The sequence below is a fragment of the Anastrepha ludens genome, chromosome 2, assembly GCF_028408465.1.
Source record: "Anastrepha ludens isolate Willacy chromosome 2, idAnaLude1.1, whole genome shotgun sequence".
NCBI classification, from domain to species: Eukaryota; Metazoa; Arthropoda; class Insecta; order Diptera; family Tephritidae; genus Anastrepha; species Anastrepha ludens.
Window position 1 is genome coordinate 99,930,517 of NC_071498.1, and position 10,981 is coordinate 99,941,497.

Genomic DNA, 10,981 nt, shown 5'->3' on the forward strand with positions numbered 1-10,981 from the left:
CGCCATCAAGCGAGGAACGCACAGGAACAAAGAGTAAAAATGTTAAGTTTTAGCCACAGAAGTTTTATGCTTATGTTTTTGTTTTGGCCACCTAAGTAAGTAAGTAAATGTTTTTTTTCAGTGTTTTTGTGTTTGATACCTCTTTTAGTTTTGAAAACTTTAAAGTTATAGAAATAAAATATAGTATATATGAATTCGTTACCTCTGAATTTTTTATATAGTTTACTAAACCAATCCAAGATTTTACATAATTTATGGACTCCTTCGTAAATTTATCTTAAATGTGAATAAGTGTGTTCCGTTAAGTAACTGAATATGTTTTTTAGTTAAAATATACGTAAATAAATTTCTTGTTAAAAAAAATTAGTAATAAAATCTTAAATATTTTAAATGCAATTGATTTAAAGTTAGGTTCAGAACAAATCTCACGCGATGGATAATTGTAGTAAAGAATAGCGCGGCGGACGCAATATTGTATTAAAATTGCACATAATAAAATAAGTATCGAAAAACCTGATTCGAACTTAGAGGCTTCAAAAAATCGATTTTTTCGTGGATTTTTTTGGGAAGGAAAGAAATATTCGATTGAAACGAAACTTTCAGGTTTTATTCTTATATATTTCAATAGTGTTCTCAAATTTTTTCATTAAAATATATGTCATTTTATGCCTGGTTCAAGCATTTTGCCGAGGCGCCTCGAGTGTGCATGTGTCGTGCGGCGGGAAAGGTGCAGGTCCCAATTTTCATCTGAAACCAAAAACCCAAAAAAATGTTTATTTTAGTATAGCATAGCTTCTAGTTAAACCAAGGAAATTAAACAAAAAGTGAGAAATTCAATAAACTTTTGCTAATTAAAAAAATAATAATTTTTTTGGAAAAACAAATTCACTTTAGATTGTTTAAAAAGTGGGTTAATCATAACTTTCTTAAGGTTTTTTAGATTCAACTAGAAGAGAATATAGTTCCGAATATAATCAATGTTATCTCGTTCCGATAGGACGTTTAACTTTTTCGCTATCTTTCCCGCCAATCAGGAAAAATCGTAAAACTAAAAAGCCGAGAAATCGCATTTCGGGCGATCCAGACTTCGAACTTGAAAATTTATACAAACAGAAAGTATTTTGAAATACTATTGAAAATTATCAAAATTTAAAGAATAAACCATGGGTAAAAAATCAAGTTCTGAAATGATAAAAAAAACTTGCGCTTGGCAAACAGACAGTTCGAACTATAAATTTAAATATTTTGAGAAAATTAACTTACCCACAAAAATGAAATACAGACCCGTAATCTACGACCCAAATTAGGTTTACGAATCACTGCGTTTTTATGTCTAATTTTAGCATCTCTTAAATGATATTAAATTTTGTAAACACTTGTATAAGCTAGTTCAAGTTTAATTAATGAAAATAATTAGTTAATACTGAGTTATTATTACAACAACTTCCTGACAGGGTGTTTTTATTTAGTTGATCGGCTGACTGTAAACCTATTTACATATACTTAAAAAATATAAGTATAATCGAATGTATGAAATATATGAGTTCAGAGGACAAAATGCTGATTTGTTTTTGTCATCTGTGCGATACATCCACCCTCAATTGTGTTATAATCAACCGTTACATGCATACACCAATCCACATTTATCCTTTTTATAGCTTATGATTGAATGTGTTGCGTATGTATGTATATAAGTTCATTTGCCAGGAAAGCACCCCAATGTAACATTTTGTTGTTGCTGATAATTCTTTATTTTTTTCTTTTTCGAATAGCAAAGCTGCAGGCAGCCGTTCGAAAATGAGCCGCATGTGCAGCAGACGCTTTGGTCTCCCAGACACATGATGTTGTTGTTTTCGTCCTTGTATGGGCTATTTTTACTGTTGTCGCCACCAAAAGATATAAGTATACATAAACGAGAATATTTCACCACCAAACTACGTCATGACAGCCAACATTGTCATGGCTGTCAGTGTAGAGCAGCGGCAGTTTCACCTGTTTTTTCACAGACAAATTACGAGTGCATACAAAGTGAGAGAGTTTTATAGATGTCTGTAGGAAAATAACTGTAGTCATGCTATGCCAAATTGTGTCTACTCCACAACACTGCACACATATACCTATGTTTTCATATTTATACATTCTCGTACTTATATATGTGAGCGCAAGCGTGCGCGTGTGCGTCTACGTGAAAAGACATACACAAGGATGAGTAAATGTGCGTTGGTTTTGCGCACAGCAAAAGCAATTCATCATAGAAAATGGCGGCATAAACAATTACCGTGCTGAAAGTGAGGGAATAGAACATAAGTATGTGTGTGTGTAGGAATAATATAGCTTTAGCAGTGCAGGAGAAAAGAGTGGAGAATGTCACAACAATCTCGGGTAACAGCACTTTATCCACTGCTCAGAAAGGGGTATAGATAATTCAAAAGTGCAGCAGCAGCTGTATTAATACACAATATTAATAAATTATACTAACTTAGCCGTAATTTCACATGCTTGCATATATATTTCAACGTCTTATAATTTTATTCAAGCGCGCCTTTTTATTGCCTACATTTTAACAGTTAAGCACTTAATCGTACTATCGCTCTCACTCTTTCTAAATCACACTGTCTCCTCCTGTTGCCCACACTCACTTCGATTCAATTTTTCGTACAACTTGTCGTTTTCTTCAACATATTTTAAAACTTTTTCGCACTTTGCCACAGACAAATTTTTACTCAATATATTTATTGTATATTTGCTACAAAGCCTGAAAAAAGGCTGGAAGAGCACATAAACCCAGAAGCTTCAGCACTTAGCAAAGTCATAAAGGTACACAAGAAGACTACGCAGAGCCAAGCCTCGAGACTTAGTGGCCAACGCGTCATAGTTATGATGTTAAATTTTAATTGTTTGTATGTTATCAATTTATTATATTACTTATTAGTTTTGTTGGGTGTTATACTATGAAATGTTCAGCAATGTTTTTGTTTTTTTTGGTACGTTTCAATAAAAAAAAATTTTTTAAATATAAAAGAAATTTTTTAAATATATAAAAACTCAATATACTTCTGAAAGTAAGTAATTGCAATCTCAACTGTAAAATTTATATGAAAATGATTTTTTTTCTAAAAGATTCAATTTGGGAAAGATTTTCACATTAAATTGCCTGCGCCTTGCGAGAAACTAACTAGTAAAAATCGAATATGTCAAACCTAGATTGTTTAAACTCACGATTTCTTTTATTTTTGACGTGATAACGTCTTATAATTCGATTTAACAGGATGCACGCACGAAAAAATGTGTCGTTACCTTGCTCTTTAGTGTTACCTTGCTCATATGTAGTTACCTTGCTCATATGTAGTTACCTTGCTCATTAGTGTTACCTTGCTCATATGTAGTTACCTTGCTCATTAGTGTTACCTTGCTCATTAGTGTTACCTTGCTCTTTAGTGTTACCTTGCTCATTAGTGTTACCTTGCTCTTTAGTGTTACCTTGCTCTTTAGTGTTACCTTGCTCATTAGTGTTACCTTGCTCATTAGTGTTACCTTGCTCATATGTAGTTACCTTGCTCATTGCCGTTACCTTGCTCATTTGTCGTTACCTTGCTCATTGCATTGCATGAACTGCAAGCGAAAGCGCGGAACGAACGACAAAGCAAACAAAGCAAACGAACGGCAACGTTCGACATCTTGCTCTCTCCTACTTAAGTGAGCGTATATATGTATGTATATGCGCATATGTACATATATAAATTCACGTATTTGTATTTGCATATGCCTTCTTATTGATTATTATTAATTTGATTTACTTGAAGAATTTAAAATAAAACCAAGTTTGTTAATAATACCTGTTGTTTTAATGGTATAATTATTAATTTTTTTATTATATATGAAGGAAAAAATGTATTTTAATATTTACCATATACCTTATAAGATATGTTGTCTATACTAATATTATAAAGAGGAAAACTTTGTTTGTTTGTAATGAATAGGCTCAAAACTACTGGACCGATTTTAAAAATTCTTTTACCATTCGAAAGCTACATCATCCACGAGTAACATGGATTATATTTTATTTTGGAAATAGTGCTCGAGATATAGGTCAAAACGTGGACCCGGGTAACCTTCGGATGTGTATGTACAATATGGGTATCAAATGGAAGCTGTTGGTGAATGCTTTAGTCCAGAACATTTTTCATGCCGCTCCGTGACTAGGGTCTCGAGATAGAGACCAAAACGTGGACCCTAGAATGTGTTTGTACAATATGGATATCAAATTGAAGCTGTTGGTGAATGCTTTAGTACAGAGTATTTTTCATGCCGCTCCGTGACTGGGGTCTCGAGATATAGAACAAAACGTGGACCCGGGTAACCTTTGGTTGTGTATGTACAATATGGGTATCAAATGAAAGCTGTTGATAAGTGCTTTAATACGGGGTAATTTTCATACCTATTGATGACTAGGGTCTGGAAATATATGCCAAAACGTGGACCCGCCGTGTCTTTGCACCGAATTAAACCAAACTTACACACATTGTTAAGGAGGTATTGAAGATGGTTTTCGTATAGTTTGGATACCTATTGGTAGATAGGGTCTCGAGATATAGGTCAAAACGTGGACCCGGGTAACCTTCGGATGTGTATGTACAATATGGGTATCAAATGGAAGCTGTTGGTGAATGCTTTAGTTCAGAGTATTTCCATCCGCTCCGTGACTAGGGTCTCGAGATAGAGACCAAAACGTGGACCCTAGAATGTGTTTGTACAATATGGATATCAAATGAAAGCTGTTGATAAGTGCTTTAATACGGGGTAATTTTCATACCTATTGATGACTAGGGTCTCGAAATATATGCCAAAACGTGGACCCGCCGTGTCTTTGAACCGAATTAAACCAAACTTACACACATTGTTAAGTAGGTATTGAAGATGATTTCCGTATAGTTTGGGTACCTATTGGTAGATAGGGTCTCGAGATATAGGTCAAAACGTGGACCCGGGTAACCTTCGGACGTGTATGTACAATATGGGTATCAAATGAAAGCTGTTGGTGAATGCTTTATGATATGTTATGTTATGTTATGTTATGTTATGTTATGTTATGTTATGTTATGTTATGTTATGTTATGTTACGTTATGTTATGTTATGTTATGTTATGTTATGTTATGTTATGTTATGTTATGTTATGTTATGTTATGTTATGTTATGTTATGTTATGTTATGTTATGTCATGTTATGTTATGTTATGTTATGTTATGTTATGTTATGTTATGTTATGTTATGTTATGTTATGTTATGTTATGTTATGTTATGTTATGTTATGTTATGTTATGTTATGTTATGTTGTGTTGTGTTGTGTTGTGTTGTGCTGTGTTGTGTTGTGTTGTGTTGTGTTGTGTTGTGTTGTGTTGTGTTGTGTTGTGTTGTGTTGTGTTGTGTTGTGTTGTGTTGTGTTGTGTTGTGTTGTGTTGTGTTGTGTTGTGTTGTGTTGTGTTGTGTTGTGTTGTGTTGTGTTGTGTTGTGTTGTGTTGTGTTGTGTTGTGTTGTGTTGTGTTGTGTTGTGTTGTGTTGTGTTGTGTTGTGTTGTGTTGTGTTGTGTTGTGTTGTGTTGTGTTGTGTTGTGTTGTGTTGTGTTGTGTTGTGTTGTGTTGTGTTGTGTTGTGTTGTGTTGTGTTGTGTTGTGTTGTGTTGTGTTATGTTATGTTATATTATGTTATGTCAATGTTAACTCATTCTCTATATCCATACAAAATATCTATCAAACAAATAAAATTAAAATTTTCTTTTGAAAAATGCAACCATTCAATCAGTATTTTCTTATGACGTTATCACGTTAAACTACCGTGAGTAAACCGACTTTACAGACACCCTCTTTTTTAATTCAGTTTTGTCACCACTAAAAGGAAGATTATTTCCATTATATGAAGCCTGCAAGCCTAAGCTTTTTGTGTAATCGGTTAGGTTAGGTTGAGAAGATGAGTACGAAAATATGATAGTATTACCCGGAGCCACAGCTTTGTGAATACCCAATGTAAGAGTCGAGAGGAGACACATACGTTTTACCTTTATTAACAGTCACATATATGTATATTTGCGGTTTTTTAAGAGCTTCACAACTTAAAATGATAATACAAAACATAATTTTTATTGGAATAATTTTTTAATTATAATCTGATAGATAATTTCGTAGTATTTATTTTTTGAATATGATACTATTTTAGTTCGCCGCGGCTACGAGTTACATTGAATCGATCCAATTTTTAACTACTTTTTTCAATAAACGTCGTCATTGGTGGCTTGAATATTGCAATAAATTAATTGTTAAGCGGGCTGCAAGTCAAATTGTACCATTTTGTTGGAGCCAAATGTCGTCGGTGCTTACCTGATTAATTTTTGGAAGCTAAACTTCAGTCAGCACGGCTCGATAACGCTCGCCTTTCCCATAACCGCAACTCCTTCCTCACTTTAAAAGAAATAAGGCCCAAAAATGCCACCAGTGCCTCTATGAACTTCGCTAAGAGATTCTTTTTTTCAAAATGATTTTCCACAATTTGGAAGCGTTGCTCTAGCATTAAACGATTCATGATGACTTGCACACCTTAATGAATAGAAATTTCAACACAGTTTGGAATTCGCAACTGTCAAACCATGGTTATCAATATCAACAATTCTTATGCAGCTAATAATCTCCCGATATATAGACGGCGCGTCTCGACATATGTAAGACCGAGTTCCTCGTACAATATGGGTTGTGTGTTTTATAATGGATCCGAATGGTAGATGGTTTCTTATGAATAGCTTTTTCATGACAAAATACACTCGCATGTGCGCCGTTGGTCAAGATACTTTACTACTAAACCAAATGACTCAATCTCATGCGGAAGAAGCTAAGGTACGAGTACCTATATATGCAAAAACACAGTACCGAGTTGTGTCTCCAATAAAAGTCCTTAAAGCCGTATCGTTCAGTCTTAAAAGCATATTCGACTTCTTTGTGTGAAACCTGAATCAAGACGACCTTTTAGTAGTTGATCAACTTGCCTAAAATTTCCTCAATAAATCACAAAATGCTGATTGTATATCTGCCTCGCTGATTTCAGAGCCATGTCACCCGGAATCTCGCAGAGAGTAATGAGAGCCTAAAATTGTCAGCGCTCCATTATATTTCGTTTCCAATCTGGATTTCTCTAACTTGGATTCTTTTACGTTCACTGCAGCCGGACTGGCGATTGTGTAATTTTCAGCTCGAATCGTGCTGCCGTGAAGACAGCGTCTTCCAATGCATTGTATTTATTACTGTTACATGTTTACAGTTAACCCGTTTCTACATTTTGAATTCCTTTAACCTAAAAACTCATTTCGCAATTCCAGTGTATTTTAGCGCTTGCAGTTGAGGTGACATGTTCAGGCATTCCTGAGCTGCGCATATCACAACTTTCACTGTGCAGAGGCATGAGTACCCTTCTAATAATTCTCGTCATTCGTTTCTTTCATGTAATGCTTTCAATTACGGCTTCATAAGTTGTAACGCACATCCCGTATATCAACCATTTTGGACCCATTGTGATGGGCATAAATTCCTAAACAACAGACATGAAGGTTTTGCAGCAAATCTCGATTCAATGGGATATAAATATAACAGCTAATTTCGTTTGGGTAGTAAAATCAAAGGTTTCTTAGCGGCCGACCAAACAACTTGGACTAAAGGTGGATATCGCATGGGTTATATTTTATCTAAACTCGAGAGCCGAGACTATATATCTTCTTGAATAGCACCGAAATCAAAATTTCCATTAAGAAATAAACTTTAATTAAGTTTACATTTATTTATTTTTTAATTCATGTTATAGAAGTTGAAATGATCTCATAAGTATGTATTAGAACGGAGCTCTTGAGATCAGTGGCCTTTGGAGTAAACGAAAATTGCCTCTTCGATACAAAAACTGCAATATATCAACTTATAGACTGTAAATGCTGAAAAATTTAAAAGAGCGACTTGTACCTTCATCAATAAAAAAATGTATTTCTGCTGGAATAAATGAAATACTTCCTTAACTGAGATCTGGTGAGTGAATACTTCTTCTTCTTGATTGGCGCGATAGCCGCTTATACAAATTTGGCCGAGTTTAACAAAGCGCTTTCCAGCGCCAATTGGACACACCAAGTGAAGCCAAGACCCTCGCCACCTGATCTTTCCGCATCGAATGATTTCCGATACCTGAAGACGCGAATCTATGCACTTCCACTCGGTTACGGTAGCCGCCATAAATTCCTACAAATCTTAAATAAAGGAAGTCTCTTCCTACTTCAAAATCATAACTGTCACCAATATATCGACGACTGACTGTTTGATGACAAGATATACATAGTTCGTTTTCGCTTTGCTTTCTTATCCAGCGTAGAAAGGCAGAACTAACAGATTTTTAAGGCCTTTGATGTCAATAGGTATCATTGGCATACGCCATCAAATGTATGCTCTTGTAATAAATGAATGTTTAAGTTGTGCGGCCCGCATAATATTTTCTAGCATTAGGTTAAAGAAGCTGCACGCTAGAGAGTCAAATGGCTCGGACAGATCTTTCTCAATTCTAATGAAGCTACTGATACTGCGTAACATCTTGCACAGCCGTGTCATGGATATCAGGGGTGTACAGTGATTTTTTTCTTTTGTAAGGTTTTGTTTTTTACAGTTATAATTTCCAAATAGTAACAGAGTACGATCGCCTGAGAACCAGCATTAGCAAGATAATTACTTGAAGCCTTAAAAATTAACGACAAGTAGTAGAACATTGAGCGGATGCAAATTAGAAATAAAGCCTCCCCGACGAACAAGGCCCTGTAATCATTGAAATGTTCGAGATAATAACATTAAAATCTTTGTTTTTGTGTGGGATTCTATCATCCAAGGTTAACCCAAAAATATATACCCTTTGCAATCATACAGAACAACTTAATCGGATTAACTTACTTTCCAAATCCGATTTGATATCCTTATCATTTGAATATTTTTACAAAAATTGCGTTAGCGGAGAATTCCAAGATTGGATCACACACAGTCACGCGGACATATGGCTATCCACCAAATAAAGTACATTCACCCGGTTAAAAATGGTCGCGGCAACATAAACAAAAAGTAAAGCTATAGATACATTTTGATAAAAACGGATATGCAAGTGTTGTGTTTGATGAAGTTGGTATTGGCATTGATGTGAGCCAGAAAGCTGAAGAACAGTTTAGCGATTTAACTGTGACTCTGCGTTTTATTGTTAACAAAAATTGCGTGCACATACACAACCAAACGAGAAGGCCGACTGTCTATAAATATTTGCCTCTTTACTTGTTTGCACGTGCTTATGTGTAGGCATTCGCCTGCGCCCTACGTATCCTGTTTTTGTGTGACCCATTTTCTGATCACCTAAGCGCATCGCATAGAAGTGGCTTAACTGGCCGCTCGCGTGCTTTGCTAATCGATAGTTTGCTGTTGTGTTCTGTTTTTACATTTGACGTCGGCTTTTTAAATTTGCCCGCTTTTCACGGCATAACTATGCGGCTCTGTTTTTAAATCCTTTTATAGCGCCAATCATATTGACTTTGCTGTAGGCACTTTTTGTATATCCCTTCATCAATTTCCTTAGTTGTAAAGGGATTAGTTTGCTATGGCAGAGTTAAGCTGCGTTTTCGCTGTTTGTAATGCTGTCAAAACTATTGAAAAAAGGGAAACGTGTTGAGAGTGAGGAATTTGTGAAAATTGACATAGATCAATAAACCGTATTTTGTGGGTCATAACGTTTAGGGATTTTCTTTGACATTAATTGAGTACTTGCGAAGGTGAAATCATTTGCCAACAGATTTTGTTGAACGTTAAATTCATTGTAATATAAAGATGCCTATCTGAAAAATACTATGAAATACGAGTAGTATGCATGGCTATTTCCACTTTCAGGGCTGCTGCTTTTGAAGGAAAATTGTGTGTGAATTTTTTAAAATTGGTATTTTACTTATTAATTTTCTTTGGTTTGTACACAGGTTTAACTTTGGCGATGAGAATTTTGTTAAATGAAGATGAATCCTGTAAGCCGTCATACTCTTAATGATATTATATATTGTTTCCACTGCCGAAAAGCAACCAACAGTTTCTTATGAAATGAATGGCAGAGAATCAAAAGATACTATGAGATATATTGGGTAGCGAACAGTATTCCGCAAAGACGATTCAACTTTTCATATCTTTCGAGAAGTCAAAGGACAAATGGTCAACGTATTTGCTTTAATTGAATCAGCACTTTCAAGCAAATGGCGTTTTTTATGAAGATAGGAAAGGCGCATGCCTCTTCAACGTGATTGAACTCCTTCAAAACATGCGAGGTGTATTCAAAAAGTATCGCGAATTTCGAATTTTCGCAGGTTACGTATATTCGAATTTCGATTTTTTTGTGGCGATATGTTGGTACTCATGTCTCTCACTCATGCCGACGAGTTCGGCCATTTTGAATGTTCAGTTAATTGTTGACAGCTGCTTTGCTTGCACGTGTTTCGGCTCGTCTTCGATTTTACCTATTCAAAAAGATGGATTAAAGAACCTGTATAAAATTTTGTGTGAAAAACGAAATTAAGTGCGCGGATGCATTCCGAATGTTGACTGTGTCATACGGAGACGCTACTTTGGACCAAAGCAACGTTTATCGGTGGTACAAAGTGTTCTCAGAAGGCCGAGAAGATGTGAACGACGAAAAGCGTGCCGGATGCCCGACCACTTCAACAACAGACGACAAAATTGATGAAGTAAAGAAAACGGTATTGGCCAATCGTCGAATCACCGTTATAGAAGTTGCTGAGGACCTAGACATATCGATTGGCTCGTGCTATTTTCAATGATTTCGGCATGAGACGGATCGCCGCAAAATTCGTACCAAAACTGTTCAATTTCGACCAAAAGCAGCATAAACATTGCTAATGAGATGTTGGACTCTGTCCAACTGGTGACGAATCATG